Raw genomic sequence first — 16,594 nt, 5'->3', positions numbered from 1 at the left:
AGGAATTTTTTGAGATGTCCTCTGTAAGTGCATATGTGTCTGTTATCTGTGTGTGTGTGTGTGGTGTGTGTGTGTGTGTGTGTGGTGTGTGTGTGTGGTGTATGTGTGCGTAAAGGGAAAGAGAGAGAGAAACCTGTTGAGACATAGATAGAGAATGGGATGAGAATCCTGTAAGTATATCTACTATGTACACATAAGTCCTCATACTTCAATTAGCTTGTAGTAATTCTGAGAATTATAACTAATATTTCTAATCAATTTTCCTTGGCATAGGTATTATTCTTCCTAATGGGAAAAAATATGCTGGTTCAAAGCTATAACAAGTTTCTCTGGTCTATATACCAAAGAAAATTTATCGTAAAAAACACATGCAGGGGCTGGCGCCGTGGCTCACTCGGTTAATCCTCCACCTGCGGTGCCGGCATCCCATATGGGCGCCGGTTCTAGTCCTGGTTGCTCCTCTTCCAGTCCAGCTCTCTGCTGTGGCCTGGGAAAGCAGTGGAGGATGGCCCAAGTGCTTGGGCCCCTGTACCCTTGTGGGAGACCAGGTAGAAGCACCTGGCTCCTGGCTTCAGATGGGCACAGCTCTGTCCATCGCAGCCATTTGGGGAATGAACCAATGGAGGGAAGACCTTTCTTTCTGTCTCTCTCTTTCACTGTCTACAGCTTTACCTGTCAAATAAAAAAAAAACACATGCAGCAAAATAATAAAAATTTATCTGAACATTGAACAATCTAATATCTTCAAATTTATGCAATTCCTAAAGTAGGCAAAAATGCATTTTTAAAAAGATAATCCCAAAACTGGTGTATCCTCTTTTCAATTAGAAAATATTCAGGTACTTTCAAAATTAAATATAGCCTAATTTAACAGTGCCATCAAAATTCTCATAAACCTTCCTAGCAGAAGCAAAAATGGGATAATCCAGGAATGAATGAACACATATTCATCAATGAGACATAATTACCATTGTCATACACTAAATGTCAACAGGATTTTGAAATTCTGTATCATAATAGAACTGAAGATTTTCATACACATCTTCTGTATCAGAGGCATGAGCTTCTGCAACCACCTTCACTACCTTTTACGCAAACCAAGCCATTTTGTCTTTTGCTTCCTTCATCAACAAATTTTGAACGTTTCATCATTTTAGTTTAATATTGTCCAAGTGATCAGGCTTTTGAATTTCACAACCTTTGATAGTGAGTCTAATTTGCAGATGTATATTGACAGGATCATGGAACGTACATGAGTTGGAAGCTTAGCTTCACAGCTACTAGGTGTCATATTGCATTTATTATTGAGCCTCAGATTATTGTGTCTATGTGTCAGCAAAAATAAATAATTATTCATTTCAAATATTGATTGTAAGGAATAAGTCTGCTTATATCTTAAATGTTTATAGCATATTAATAACATAATTAAATGATAGTATATGGTAAAAAATAGATGGAAGGCCATATGGATAGAAAGATAGATGTAACAAAGGTGCTTAAGTCCTCTGACCTATGAATACACTATGGGGATACTGCTTTCCCTTCAACTTCAAAACATACAAGAACAACTCTCTCAAAACAATCTGATCAATGCTAAGTAGAAGATCCATCTCCAGTTTAACAGAGCCACACTAAATACATGTCTTGAATGCCTGGGAAATTTTGTTTAGTACTAAGAAAATCAATCAGTCACAGATTATCTTCTAAGCTGTCTTCAAAACAAGAAATGGATCCTACCATGTCTCCAGGGTAGCGAGACACCAGGTCTTAGTAACAATCATGTTTCCCAAAACATTCATCTCCTTTCCAAAAGATTATTTTCCCTTCCGTATATAGATTACAGCACTTCTCATATTTATTGAATAATATTTAGTAGGTTTGGGGTGGGAATTTGGTGTAACAGTTGGATGCCACTTGGAATAGCTACATCCATATCAGAGTGCTGGGGTTCAAGTCTTGACTCCACCCTCAATTATGGCTTCCTGCTATGTGCATCCTGGGAGGCAGCAGATGATGGCTCTAGTAGCCCGGTCCCTGCAATCCAGTAGAAGTCTCAGAAAGAATTCCCAGCTCCTGACATCAGCTTGGCTAAGCCCCGGTTGTTGTGGGCATTTGGGGTTGAACCACCAGATGAAAGATCTGTCTGATTGTCTGTCTCTTTTTTTCTCTTTCAAACAAATAAAACAAATATTCAGTAGGTTCCATGTTGATGGTACTCTCCCTTTATTATTTGTTCTTGAATGAGAGAAGTTTTATACTGTCTGTTTATTAGCAAGATTATTCGTTCTCAGTACTTAATAAAACAAGTTTACTAAAATTATCTTAAGCTAGAAGGTGGAAGAAAGGCTTTGAGAGAGCACGAATCATGTAAGGGTGAGACTAGACGAGAGTAAGCATGCTTTTGGCCTAGAATTAAGTGAAAATCACACATTCTGTTGCTGCTGGTTCCTCATTGCCGAGAAGGCTGATGCTTTTGCCAAGAGTGCCAACCACTGTCTCCTGAAAAAATTGCTGAGGCAATATTTCCCATTGTCAGGTTTTCTTTCCTCAGATTATGGTTCCTGCAGCCATAATATAGGATGTGCCACGTGCTGCTGGGTGGACTGTTGGAACATGGTCCCTGAAAGCCAATTTCTGATCATCAAGTCACTCAGCAAATTGTTGCCAAATCTTCATTAAGTGTTTCATGTCAGGTTAAAATATTGAATACATCACTCACGTTCTCCAGCTTCTCTACAAGGTGAGCCACACAGTAATTAGCATGTGATTATAAACCATATCATTTTAAAAATAAAGTGCAGTGTAGTCTGAGAGCCTAATTTCATTCCTGGTTCCAGAGAGATTTTCAGAAGAATCAATCCAGGATGTAAATGTCCAAAATTGAGTACGAGCTATCAGATGAGTGGTGCGTGTGTGTGAGTGAGTGTGTGTGTGTGTGTGTCCAGAAGGGGAGAGAAAAGGAGATAGCGAAAGGCAAGGTTAGGAAGAGGAAGGGAAGTCATGAAGAACATACTATTGTAGGCAAAAGAAATACGCAAATGCAGTGAGAGGAAAACAAGGCGGCCAGAAGGAGGTCAGTGTAACTAGAGAGAATGAACCAAAACGGCCCTGTATCTTTGAAAAGAAAAGAAAAGAAAAGAAAAGAAAAGAAAAGAAAAGAAAAGAAAAGAAAAGAAAAGAAAAGAGAAAGAAAGAAAGAAAGAAAGAAAGAAAGAAAGAACGAACGAACTAGATAATTGAGCTGTTTTGTGATACACACACTCACATGTGCTTCCATATTCCTAACTCTGGGCATCAGAAATGGCGCAAACACAGGCATGTGTGAGTGTGTCTATGTGGGTAAAAAAATAACACCTTCCTTTTCCTTTGTCCTTTCAATATGTCTCCCTTTTATCCACACACAATAATATGGAATTTAGACTGACTACAAAAATACGGAAGGGAGGTTCATGATTTACTCTCAACTACTGTTTAGATCAAATACTTAAAATACGAAGTGTGCTCCAGTGACATGCCACACCCTGTTCCTAGGGTTAAGGAAAAAGTCATTACTGTGCTATCCAGGGGTCTGACACTCTCCTCCCTTCAAATCAGTACTTTCCCCAAACTTTCCTTTGTTATTCTATAAAATATACTCTGGCTTTGTCATGCCATTACTCCTCAAAACTCAACATATCCAGTCAATTCCGTATCATGGGATTGAACATAGCTCACTCTCAAACTGAATCCTCTGTTTCTCTGTCTCTCTCTGTCTCTCTTTCTCTCTCTCTCTCTCTCTCTTTCTCTCTCTCTCTCTCACACACACACACACACAGCTGAAATTTAGTAGGAATATTTCATAGAATATAAGTTTATATCAAAGAGGGGCAAAAAAGCAAAATTGTTAAAAATCAATGTAGGGCTGGTGCCGCGGCTCAATAGGCTAATCCTCCACCTGCGGCGCTGGCACACCGTGTTCTAGTCCCGGTCGGGGCGCCAGATTCTGTCTCAGTCACTTCTCTCCTGTCCAGCTCTCTGCTGTGGCCGGGAGTGCAGTAGAGGATGGCCCAAGTCCTTGGGCCCTGCACCCGCATTGGAGACCAGGAGAAGCACCTGGCTCCTGGCTTCGGATCAGCGTGGTGCACTAGCTGCAGCGTGCCGGCCATAGCGGCCACTAGAGGGTGAACCAATGGAAAAGGAAGACCTTTCTCTCTGTCTCTCTCTCTCTCTCACTGCCCACTCTACCTGTCAAAACAAACAAACAAAAAAACAAACAAACAAAAAATCAATGTAGAAAAAAGACAAAGAAACTAGACAATGAATATTTACATGGCCAATTAGCTTTCATTATTTGATGAATGTTTGGTGCAGTGGATAAGACGCCATTTAGAATACCTGCATTATATATCAGGGAGCCTAGTACTAGCTCTGCTCTGGATGCTAGCTTCCTATTAATGCACAGCTTGGAAAACAGCCTGTAATGGTTCAAGTAGTGGAGTCCTTGCTACCACATGCGTGAGGTGGATGGAGTTCCCAGCTCCTGGCTTCTGCCTCTCAGCCCTGATTGTTGTGGACATTTCAGGAGTGAGCCATGATAGAAGACCTCTCTCTGTGTCCCTGTTTCTCTCTCTCTCTCTCTCTCTCTCTCTCTCTCTTTCTTTCTATTCCTTACAAATATTTAAAAAATATTTAAAATTTTTAAAATGTTAATATGAACTTTGATGAGTCTTAATTTGTATAGACTATATAAAATCTCAATATAATTGGAAAAATTGACATTAAGGAAATAAGACTCAATTGAGGTAACCAGCATACTAGGGAGAAAATAAACTTTTCCTCATCTTTACTATAATCATATACCAGGAGTAAGAGTTCCAAAAATAGAAGATGCGCTCAAATATTTCTTTCTCTTGGGTATCTTTAATGCTTGAATAAGGGCAATTAAATAACGGGCTAAATTTTTAAGTAAGAAGGTAAATAGAAAATCCATTTCTAAGAGCTGCAGGCTGCTACTTTTTCAACAAATGTTATACATTTATAGGGAACAGAAGTGATTAGACGACTCAATGTTTTAATCAAGAAAGTCCCCCAGATATGTACGGCAGAGTAGATGTCTGGTTCAGGGTAAGAAGCAGAATTACATTATTTTAAAATAACAGTGGTAATTTTAATCAAGATTTTTGCCTAAATTTGTGAGCTAAGTGAGTAACTGATTACATAATAATCAAAAAAGTAATCTTGTTAGATAGTGATGCCCAAATTTTCCTATGTCTAAAAATAATCATTTAAGTTTTCTCTTAAATTAGATCCACGTATATTAATGAAAAGGGACCAGATGTTTTATTTAAAACTAATTCTTTTGAATAGAATTTAGTAATGTAAATGTGACTGCTCTTGCATAAACGACCTGGAAAAGATCACTTGGTTTTTTAAGAAATGTTTAATAAATAGACATGAAGATTGTTCAACATTACCTAAACATTAAACTAGTCAGGTATTGGTTTATAGTTGCTTCTTTTCCTCCAATAATCAAATATCTATTGAGAACCCACTGTGTGCCAAGCACTGTTTGGGGATCTACCGAAACATTAGTGAGGGCATCATATACAATTTGCTTTTCTCACAAGTTCAAATTCTAGGAGGAGGAAAGCAAAAAATATACCAAATATGTATGTTCAATATGAAAACAGTAATGAGAAACATAGAGCTAAGTCACTGTGGAAAGGTTGTGGAATCTAGCCAGGAGTACAGGGATGTTCCCTAGAACTAGTGCAGACACACCTGACACCAACAGTTCTATAGAGCTGACCTAATCCTGGCATTTGGCCCTTGACCCATTTTCAGGCTACGGTGACCATATGAATAGTTTACTTAAATCTGACCAGTCCTACAACCATAAAGACCCAGTCATTCCTATTCTAAGCTCATTTATAAAAACTTATTTAAGAGATAAAGAGACAGAGACAGACAGACACAGATCTCCCATACACTAGTTCACTACCCAAATGCCCACGATGGATAGGATTGGACCTGGCTGCTGGGAATTCAATCCAGGTTTCCCACATGGGTGGCAGTGATCTAATACTTGACCCATCACTACCACTCCTGAGGTCTACATTAGCAGAAAGCTGGAGCTGGGAGCTGGAACTGGAAATTGAACCCAGATACTCTAAAACGAGAGACAGACTTCCTATCCAGTGCTTTAACTGCTCTACCAAATGTCTAGCAAATGAGGATTCATTTTCCCAGCTCCTGGCTTCACCGTAACCAGTGCTGGCTGATGTGGTCATTTGGTAAATGAACCAATGGATGAAAATCAATATCTCTCCTTCTCCCTCCCCCTGTCTCCCTTTCTCTCGCTTTCTCTCTCTTCTCTGATGCTCTGCCTTTCAGACAAATCTATCTTAAGAAAAAAGGAGGGGGGAGTAAGAATTGGAAGCTACCACTTCCATAGCATGCTGTCCCAAGCCCATTCATCTCTGTCAGGAGGGAGCAACTGGGAAATTTTACTGCAAGGATCTTCATCCCCATAAGAGAAGAAATCATGGCCGTTTTTCCAGTCAATCTGCTCACCTGCTCTGCTGGGATAAACCAGATTGCCTCACTGAGGAGGTGACATCTTGATAAAATGTGAAGAAGTTGTGGGAGAAGACATGAAGTTTTCACAGGGAAGATCATTCTAGCCATGGAGAACATCAAGCGCAAAGTCCTTAAGGCACTGGCATTCTCCAGTTATTAGACAACAGGAGGTATGTGCCCATCTCAGAGTGAGCAAGGAGAGACACACGTCACTGAAGTCTTGAAGTCTGGGGTGGGGGGGGGAGTGATTTAATGATTTCAACATTCAAAGCTCTGACTTTACAACATAAAATCACTTCCGCTTTCTGGCTCTCAGGTGAGAAGAAATCCCTCATCTCTAAATTACAGTGCGAAGCAGTGGATTTCAAATTGTTTTAAAGAGCTTAGACATTTCTTCCAGTGAAAGCTTTTATGGAATTGCTATATATAAAAAAGCACACTCAGAGGGGGAGAATCATAAAATAAAGAACTATACTCAGAACTGATCTGTTTAAATAATGGTGAAGGGAACGAAGTTCCCTCAGCTTCCTGACAGCCTGAAAACTCTTCCTTAAAAGTACTTTTCATAAGTAGACCAGATGATCTTTAAAATCCTGTCCATGTGCATGGTTGATATTTCCATGTTATGGTTGATATTAAATGAATATTTCCATAAACTGTCTGACATATCAGATTGAATGGTAACTGACCATTCATTCATCCACCCTACTATAATAAGCCCTGTACTCTGTCCAGAGGAAAAAACAAATCAGACTTGAGACTATGTTTACAACTAAACTACCAAAAAATCCACATCTTAGCCAGATATGTATATTGTGATTATTTCAGAATTTATCCTATTTACTGCTTTGAAAATTAATTTGAGATACTATTTCCTAGGACCATTTTCTGAGAATCCCAATGAGTGTTATCTATTTCTGTCTGCTTATGATAATTATGGTGCATAAAAGTAAGAAAAATATTACTTAGCGGAAAAATTACTCTTCTCTCACATTAAAACTTTATAGTTTAATAACTTTGATAGTAAATTTGTGATTCTGAGACATATGTAAGATAAGCCAAGACTTTTAAAATTTTTCATCCACTGGCAAAATTACACAAACACATAGGCAACAGGTTGTTTGAGAACACTCATTTAGGGCAAGGAGGAACACAGAGAGATTGTGAAATGCTTTCATTTTTACATCTAACTACTGAATCCCATTCATTCTTCAATGAATGAAAACATAAATAAAGGCTAGTAAGCTGTGAACATAATATTTTAAGATCTTTAGGCAAGGAGTTTCCTACCTTGAGAACACATTAGATTACTTCTAGCTTCTATAGATAATGCCACAAAATGCAGAGTTGTAAAATGGCAAAGACTATTCCATTCAGTCCCTAGTAACAGTTCATGACATCGAAAAAAATTATAGTCAGCAGAATATTGAAGATAAATAATTTCCTTCATATTTCTGAAGAAATGCACAAAACACACCTTTGATCGAAAGTGACATTTAGTAACCTGAACTGAGATTAGCTACAGCATTTGTCCTGAGAAATATTTTGCACTCATCTAGAACTTTTCATCTTAGACTCTCAAAAAAACTGAATACACTAATTCCATAATCCTTACAAAATTCCTATAGCTAAGTAATTATTTTTTATTCCTCCTCTGTTGATAAAGAAACCAAGCCATTGGAATTACCCAGTAATACCAAAAGTCAAATCTGACTATAAATGAGAGCTGTAATTTTGAATGTTTAACTTTCTACTATAAAATTGTATTATTTTATCAAAAAGTGAGTTTTCAAAATATATTTTAAAAAGGTTTTTCTAAATAATAGTAGGACAGAGGCAAAAACTTTCTTCCTGAGAAATAACAAAAAATAATTTTTACTCCTATATAATAACCTAAGATTTCCAACATTCAAACTATGCATGATTATATTGAAGAAACTCATTGAATGTTTACTTATTCAATTACAGAGAAGAAATATGTGAAATCTTGGAGAATTGGAAATCAGTAGGGTGACTGGACATTACAATGTAAGATCAATTTTCATTACAGATATGTTATATTTATTCAGGCAAGCAAAAGATGATAATGACAAAAATGTCTATCTGTTGGGTTCTTCATTGCTGTGAAAAGTGGTTATCCTGGTATACAGAATTAGAAATTATAATTACCAATGGAATGGTTTTTATTATAACTGTACAAGTAGATTTGTCTCAATATTTTCATACAATTACATTTCACCAATATATTAGCTAAGGTGTCTTTGCTTATTTACCAGCTGATATCAAACACTGCATAATCTACTTCTGTAGAGTCTCATTGTCAAAGTAGTTAGCATGCTGTAGGTTTGTATTTATTTTCACGTTTATTTGTTATCTATTTCCCCATAAGCCACACTGTATTGGAGACAGTATCTTTTTTGCAAATCTTTCTTGGTAGTTTGTATATCTCCCACATATGAAATATGAAGGTATTAACACATTCAAATATTATCATGGGAATGAGAACTCTGGCTAAACCGCACTAGACAGAAAATATTTTACATCATGTATTGCTACAGTGTTATTCTGGTAATCACACATACACTCACACCATTTACCCATGTAGCATGATGAAGTATGAAACAGTGCTTCAAGCATTAGGATTTTTTTTGGTTCTAAGATGATTTTCAGAAAACAACCAAATACTCTATCCAGAGTAATATAAATATATTAGTATAAGTTACTGTGAGATTTTCAAGCTGCTGTTGAAGTAAGTATACGAAATATCATAAATTTAATTGATTTAGTGGGTTCTTTGCCTAAAGTCCACATATGTTGGGTGAAAACATTTTTACACTTAAATCACTGCTAAACTTTTAGTTACATCTTTCTTTACAAGTCCCTTTTCTGGTTTTGGTGCCTGATATTTGATGAGGGAGTGTGAATGGATTCCCAAAATGAAGTTATATAGATCAACATGGTGCCTACCCCGGCATGGAACTGCTCCAGATTCCTTAAACTATTTCAGTAAATCATTTTAAAACTAACTAGCCGGATTTTAAAACCAGGCAAGTATATTCTTCTCTGTGATCTAACTTATAATATTTTATGTAACAAATTTTAAAAACCCTGATGAAAACAACAAAATAAAAACTGTTCCGAGTACTATTATTCTTTAGAACAAAATATTTAAGCATAGTCATGGGACTTCAGTCTTAACTGCAATTTGGAGGAAAGCAATTTGTTGTTACGATATTTTCTTTTTTTTTTTTTTTTTTTGACAGGCAGAGAGGACAGTGAGAGAGAGAGAGAGAGACAGAGAGAAAGGTCTTCCTCTGCCATTGGTTCACCCTTCAATGGCCCCCGCAGCTGGCACGCTGCGGCCAGCGCATCACACTGATCTGAAGCCAGGAGCCAGGTGCTTCTCCAGGTCTCCCATGTGGATGCAGAGCCCAGGGACTTGGGCCATCCTCCACTGCACTCCCGGGCCATAGCAGAGAGCTGGCCTGGAAGAGGGGCAACCGGGACAGACAGAATCCGGCGCCCCGATCGGGACTAGAACCCGGGGTGCTGGCGCCGCAGGCAGAGGATTAGCCTAGTGAGCCGCGTCGCCGGCCACAATATTTTCTTAAACATCTGCATTTCTATGATCGCACATGTGCCAATGTCATTGAGTGGGTTGCACGCATCAACAAAGGCAAAGAGAATGTATCAGTCATTCAATTCTGCCTTTATAAGTCACAATTGGTCCCTGTTAGAAACAGTAAGTAACAGGGAATGAAACAGAAAAGGAGAGAAGCAACTCAACAGTTGGAGCAGGTTTGCTAGAGACTAAACCTGAGAGGGGTCCTCAGTCACAGAGAGCAAACACCCACCCAGGCCTCCCCCACCCACTCCCATCACAGGCTGAGAGGGTTTTATAAGCTAAGATGGGGAGGGACTCCCCAGCTCTCCCACCTCTGCAACCACTGCAAGCTGCAGGTGAGGGTGGATGGCTGAGCATCCTGGGCAACTGTAGGCAAGAAGAGGGTAGACACATAGCTCAGCTTTCTCCCTTCCTGCTTGTGGCTTCTGTCTAGCTCTCTTCTTGCTGCTGTGTTTTCACTTTTTCCCATTAGTTCTGGCCTGAAGTCAAGGCAGGAACTCCGGTTTTCAGATTCTAGGACAAGTGCTCCTGCTACTGCTGTGCTGTTAGAAGGTTGTGCTGTAGTGTCCCTTGGGCTGCCACCATGTGTACTTGTATAATCTATCTCGGTGCCTGATTTGGTTTTTAATCCCTATATTGGAAGAATGAAAGTCTCCATTTTATTTGAGGTATAACTGACTGAAATGATTTAGCTTATAGGTAAGTATTACAATATCTTGATGATTATTCACAATGGCTTGTAGAGTGTTTAATAGTGTAAGGTTTGTGTGTGTGATTTAGCAGTTCATACTAATTTAGTTCCCACTAATCATATTAGAAATGCCATTTGGCAGTCAGACAGAAGAATACCTTTTGCTTGATACAGACTCATTTGAAAGAGCAGTCTGCAGTCTTCCCCATTCATTTTAGATATCATAATGAATGCTGATGACAAAGCTGTATGAAACGGTAGACATGTCCATGACTAGAATCTCCCGTCTCTGATTTTTTTTTTTTTTTTGCCACCTTCAAATATTGCTTCTGGGTGTACTTTTAAATTTAATCAGAATAAATGCATGCAAACTAAAAAAAGTTGCCCACAATATACAGACAGTGAAATGAATAAAACCTGGAAAGCCATTTGCATTTTAGTATGTGGATCAGGAGATAAGACGCAATATTGGCTCATTTTCAGTGTGGCAAAAGAAAGTATAATTTTTAGTACTCCTGCTAACTTCTATTATCCACACGGGAGCTGTTATTATCTGCATAATGTACTGAGCCATTTGCAATTAGGCTTACTGTTCAGATTAGTCTCCCTTGGTTTCAAGTCACTTTCACTTGAAACGATAAAATTAAATTAGCAGTCTTACCCAGGTCACAGTGAAGTGTCCCTGGATGGAATTTGCAGGCTACTGTTGCTCTGTTACAGTTTTCATATCACAACTTGGATGCAATTGAAATATTTCTGCAGATACCTTTGTCCCATTCATAGAGCTTTTTAATAAAAGAAGGTAATATGTGATTTTGTTTAATTCCATTTCTTCCAGTTAGCTATTGTACCACAGATGATAATGCCAATAGAATGCTTCATTTTGGAGTACATCTCAAGCTATGTAATGGGGTTTATATTACAAATTAAAATATATTAGTATGATAAAAAATGCTGAAGCCCAACCACAACACAAGTTGCATTTTCTTTTCTTTGAAGTGGGAGGTGGAATTACTGTATGAAGTATGTCTGTAGAAGAACCAGCTGGTTTCTTTCTAGCTGTAATTTGTTTCCTTTTATTTCGTTCTTTTTTCCTTGATGTGCATATATCAGATACAATCGGAGGAGATGTTTATTTATTTTGCTTTATGTTTTTGTCGGTTTCTGATTTCAGAGCTTAGGGAATCTAGAAGGTTTTTTTAATAGAAAATAACTGGAATAAGCAGAAATATTAGCATTTACATTCAAAATACACAGCATTTTGTAACTGAAAAAAAGGGAAAATACCACGTGAAACTGACAACAATGTTGATATTCTAACAGGGGTGATAGTTATATTTTACCCTGTTTGTTTAAAATAGAAGATACATTTTTAGTATGGGCTAATTTTTAGTACTCCAGTTGCACCTATACCTTCACATCCATGCATTTTTTTTCATAGTCTTCCCTCTACTTGGAATCCTCTTTCCCCAGTTTTTCCAAGTTTTATTTTTTCCTTCCAGCCACAGTTCCTCCCCTTCTGCAAAGGCCCCCTACATCCCTAGAATGATAAGTGCATCTCATGCATGTGTGGGGGAGAGAGACAGAGAGAGAGAGAGAGACAGAGAAAGAGAGAACAAGAATGTCAGAGCAAGAGAGATGATGAATGCTGTTTAGACAAGATATTCCTACCTCAGTTTGACCAAATCTGACCACTTAACACATTTTTGATATCTGACTTGCACAAAAAAAGCATGAACTTGAATTTGAAACTCTTGTTTGAATATACTTGAGAATAGTACTGCTCTACCTAATAAAGGGAAATTAGACAAGAAAAATTGCTTTGCCTGAAGATTTTTTAATACATAATTTTGCCATATTACTTTGAACTCTAATGTTCTGGCACATTTACTGCTGTTTTGGAGGAAGGGAAGGTGGGAGAGAAAGAGAGAGAAAGATTTTTCACCCTCTTGTTCTTTTCCCAAATGCCACAACTGTAGGGGCTGGGACAGGATTCCACCAGGAGCCAGGAGCTCTGTGTGAAGTCTCCCATGTGGGTGACAGCAACAGAGCTGCTTAAGTCATCACCTGCTGCCTCCCACGACACATCAGCAGGACTCTAGAATCAGAACTGGATTCAGGACTTGAACCCAGGCACTCTGATATGGCAAGGGAGCATCCTAAGTAGCATCATAACCACTGCACCAAATGTCCAGCCCTCATTTGTTTGTAAGTTTAGAGATGCGATTGGAACTTCTTCTCAGAAAAATGACCATAGATATGCAATTTCTATTAGAATTCTTAAAATTGAAAATTTCTGACAGATCAAGTTAGTGATTGATCTAATTATAAAGTCTCACTAGAATTCATATAACCCTTATTTTTTATTCCTCATAGTGTATTTGTCCATTTTTATCAATAATTACTAATGTTGATTACAAAATGTCATGTTAAGATACACTCCAGGCTGGCGCCGCGGCTCACTAGGCTAATCTTCCACCTAGCGGCGCCGGCACACCGGGTTCTAGTCCTGGTCGGGGCGCCGGATTCTTTCCTGGTTGCTCCTCTTCCAGGCCAGCTCTCTGCTGTGGCCAGGGAGTGCAGTGGAGGATGGCCCAAGTGCTTGGGCCCTGCACCCGCATGGGAGACCAGGAGAAGCACCTGATTCCTGCCTTCGGATCAGCGTGGTGCGCCAGCCGTGGTGGCCATTGAAGGGTGGACCAATGGCAAAGGAAGACCTTTCTCTCTGTCTCTCTCTCTCACTATCCACTCTGCCTGTCCAAAAAAAAAAAAAAAAAAAAAAAAGATACATTCCAAAGTCCTCCTTTAAGTAAAAATAAAGCAAATCTGAATTCTGAAAGTCATCTGTTCCAAAAGATCTTAAGTGAGGCAGTAAAGAACCACGTAAAATAAATGTAAAATCACCTCAGATCTACATACAGCTGTAAAGAAGCTGCAAATCCACAGCAAACATGGGTGCTCAGGTGCTGTGTTTTTGTATTAGTACAAAGTTCATTCAGATGCTGTCTTAACTTTCTGAATATCAAAGAAAAAATTTAAGAGGAGAACATCAATTATTTTATTCATATGTTAAATCACAAAAATGTCAGAATGCAGTGGAAAAATATCAAGCGTAATGCATAATACTTGATATCTCTACCACACTGATACTATTTACCCTGATAAGTTGAAATTTGTATTGATCTATGAATAGCAAATTTTCTTACAATAATAATTCCACTTAAACATTTTTCAGATATTTTTAATTTTCTAATATGACTGATTAGGTCATAAAAGAAACTATAATTTGAAAAATAATAAATATAATTATCTGAGACATAATTACAGTTGAGTAACATTAGTTGCAGAGAAATACTGTGATTTACGAAGATAGAAAAGGTGAGGTTTTTTTTTCCTTTAAATAATAGATTTTTGTGTATAAGGCCTGTACATAAGGGCTACAAAAAAGGGATTAAAAAAAAAACCTCTTCTTGGGGTTGGCAGAGAAAGGATGCCTTTGCTAATGTTATGCAGGCCTTTAGATTATCCCCTATGAGAAAGCTATTTTTAGTTTGAATCCAGCATGATTAATGTATCTTTCCTATCATTTTTCTCAGGATAGAAATTCCCATATTAAATACATACACAAAAGGTTTTGGAAATGTGACATTTTTATGGAAATTTTTCAAGGAATTTTTTCAAAACTTTATGATAATGTGAAAGACTAGCTATTCAGGTACTATAGGGAAAAACTGATTTATCTACATTCAAAATTAACAGAAATATTCATATTTTAAATATATGTAATTATTCAGTTGTACAAAAAGAAATTCATATTAAAGGCTAGAAATGTGGTGTAATCACCAAGTATTTATTTAATTTTCCATTGAACCTGCATACTCTGTCTTATTATGTTACTACCTAAGTTATTTTCTACAACTCACCAACTAAAAGTGTGCTTTACAAGCCACAACATGTGCAGTGTAATAAAACTATAATACTCAGTAGGACCTGAAAATTTAATAAAATCTCATTAAAAATGTTTACTCAGAATGCTTAAGTGCCATAACCATGTTAAAAAAGTACACTTTAATAAAGAAAATTCAATGCATTTATATATAACTTTCAACTAAACAAAAAACAGGACCATGCAAATGCACAGCAATTGAAGATGAATGCAGCTTCTTGTACAATGAGTGAATAGAAAAATGAGTTTTTCTGAGGTCTGTTGAACTATTTTGCTGAAAAAGTGTATCAGAAGATGATTCGGTTCAGACTCCTCTGTTAATGTATTAATTTGAAAGGCACTTATCTTGCTTTTTCAACCTCTCTTCTCGGCCAGTATCTTCTTGAATGGCACTGAACTTTAACAGAGAAAAGGTGCTTTCTATGCATAAGATGAAAAATGCCTACAGCAGCAGAAAATATGTCAAAAGTGAAGCCAAGAAATTGACTCAGTGAAATGGGGAACAGCAGGGACTCAGCCACTTGTGAATCTGAGCTGTAAATCCTGTCTGTAAACAGTGGACTAGCCCTATCCACACTTCTAATAGCGAACTTCCTCTGGCAGTAGAATGATACAGTTCGTGCCTATTAAAGGGGCACCATAAACAAAAAATCTAGGATGTGTTTCTCTCTGTCTCACATTCTAGCTAAGTATTTAATATCCAAGACATTCTGAAGGTTGTATTTTGTTCACAATATGAACTCAAAAAATGGGCAAAGCACTATTTTTACTTGGATTAAAAACACAATATATTCCATATAGATAACTTGAAGCATACAACTCAACAGTAACCCTATCACCTTAATAGAACACCTTCCTTGCACTTACTCTCTCCATTTCAATTTCAATGTCATATACACTATATCAACATATCATTTGACTGTTTTAAACATTTATTTTATTTATTTGAAAGACAGAATTACAGAGAGAGGTAGAGACAGAGAGAGAGGTCTTCTATCCGCTGGTTCACTCCCCAGATGGCCACAATGGCCAGAGCTGAGCCTATCCGAAACCAGGAGCCAAGATCTTCTTCTGGGTCTCCCACGTGGATGCAGGGGCCCAAGGACTTGGGCCATCTTCTACTGCTTTCCCAGGCCATAGCAGAGAGCTGGATTGGAACAGGAGCAGCTAGGACTCGAACCAGCGCCCATATGGGATGCCGGTACTTCAGGCCAGGGATTTAACCCACTGCACTACAGAGCCAGACCCAATTTGACTTTTTTCCCAATGTAAAACTTTTATTTAATAAATATAAATTTCAAAAGACCAACTTTTGTATTACAGCAGTTCTTCCTCTCATAATCACCCACCCCTCCACTAACCATCCCATCTCCTACTCCCTACCCCATCCCATTCTTCTTTTAAGATTCATTTTTAATTATCTTTATACACAGAAGATCAACTCTATAATTAGTAAAAATTTCAACAGTTTGCACCCACACAGACACACAAAGTAAAGGTACTGTTTAAGTACTAGTTTTACCATTAATTTGCTAGTAAAACACATTAAGGACAGAGGTCCTACATGGGGAGCAGGTGCACAGTGATTCCCGTTGTAGATTTAACAATTGATACTCTTGTTTATGATGTCAATAATCACCTGAGGCTCTTGTCATGAGCTGCCAAGGCTATGGAAGTCTCTTGAGTTCACAAACTCTGACCTCATTTAGACTAGGCCATAATCAAAGTGAAAGTTCTCTCCTTCCTTCAGAAAAAGGTACTGTCTTCTTTGATG

Source organism: Oryctolagus cuniculus, chromosome 14 (genome assembly GCF_051225735.1).
Source record: "Oryctolagus cuniculus isolate XC-2025 breed Fujian yellow rabbit chromosome 14, ASM5122573v1, whole genome shotgun sequence".
Taxonomy (NCBI): Eukaryota; Metazoa; Chordata; class Mammalia; order Lagomorpha; family Leporidae; genus Oryctolagus; species Oryctolagus cuniculus.
This window is presented reverse-complemented; position numbering follows the sequence as displayed.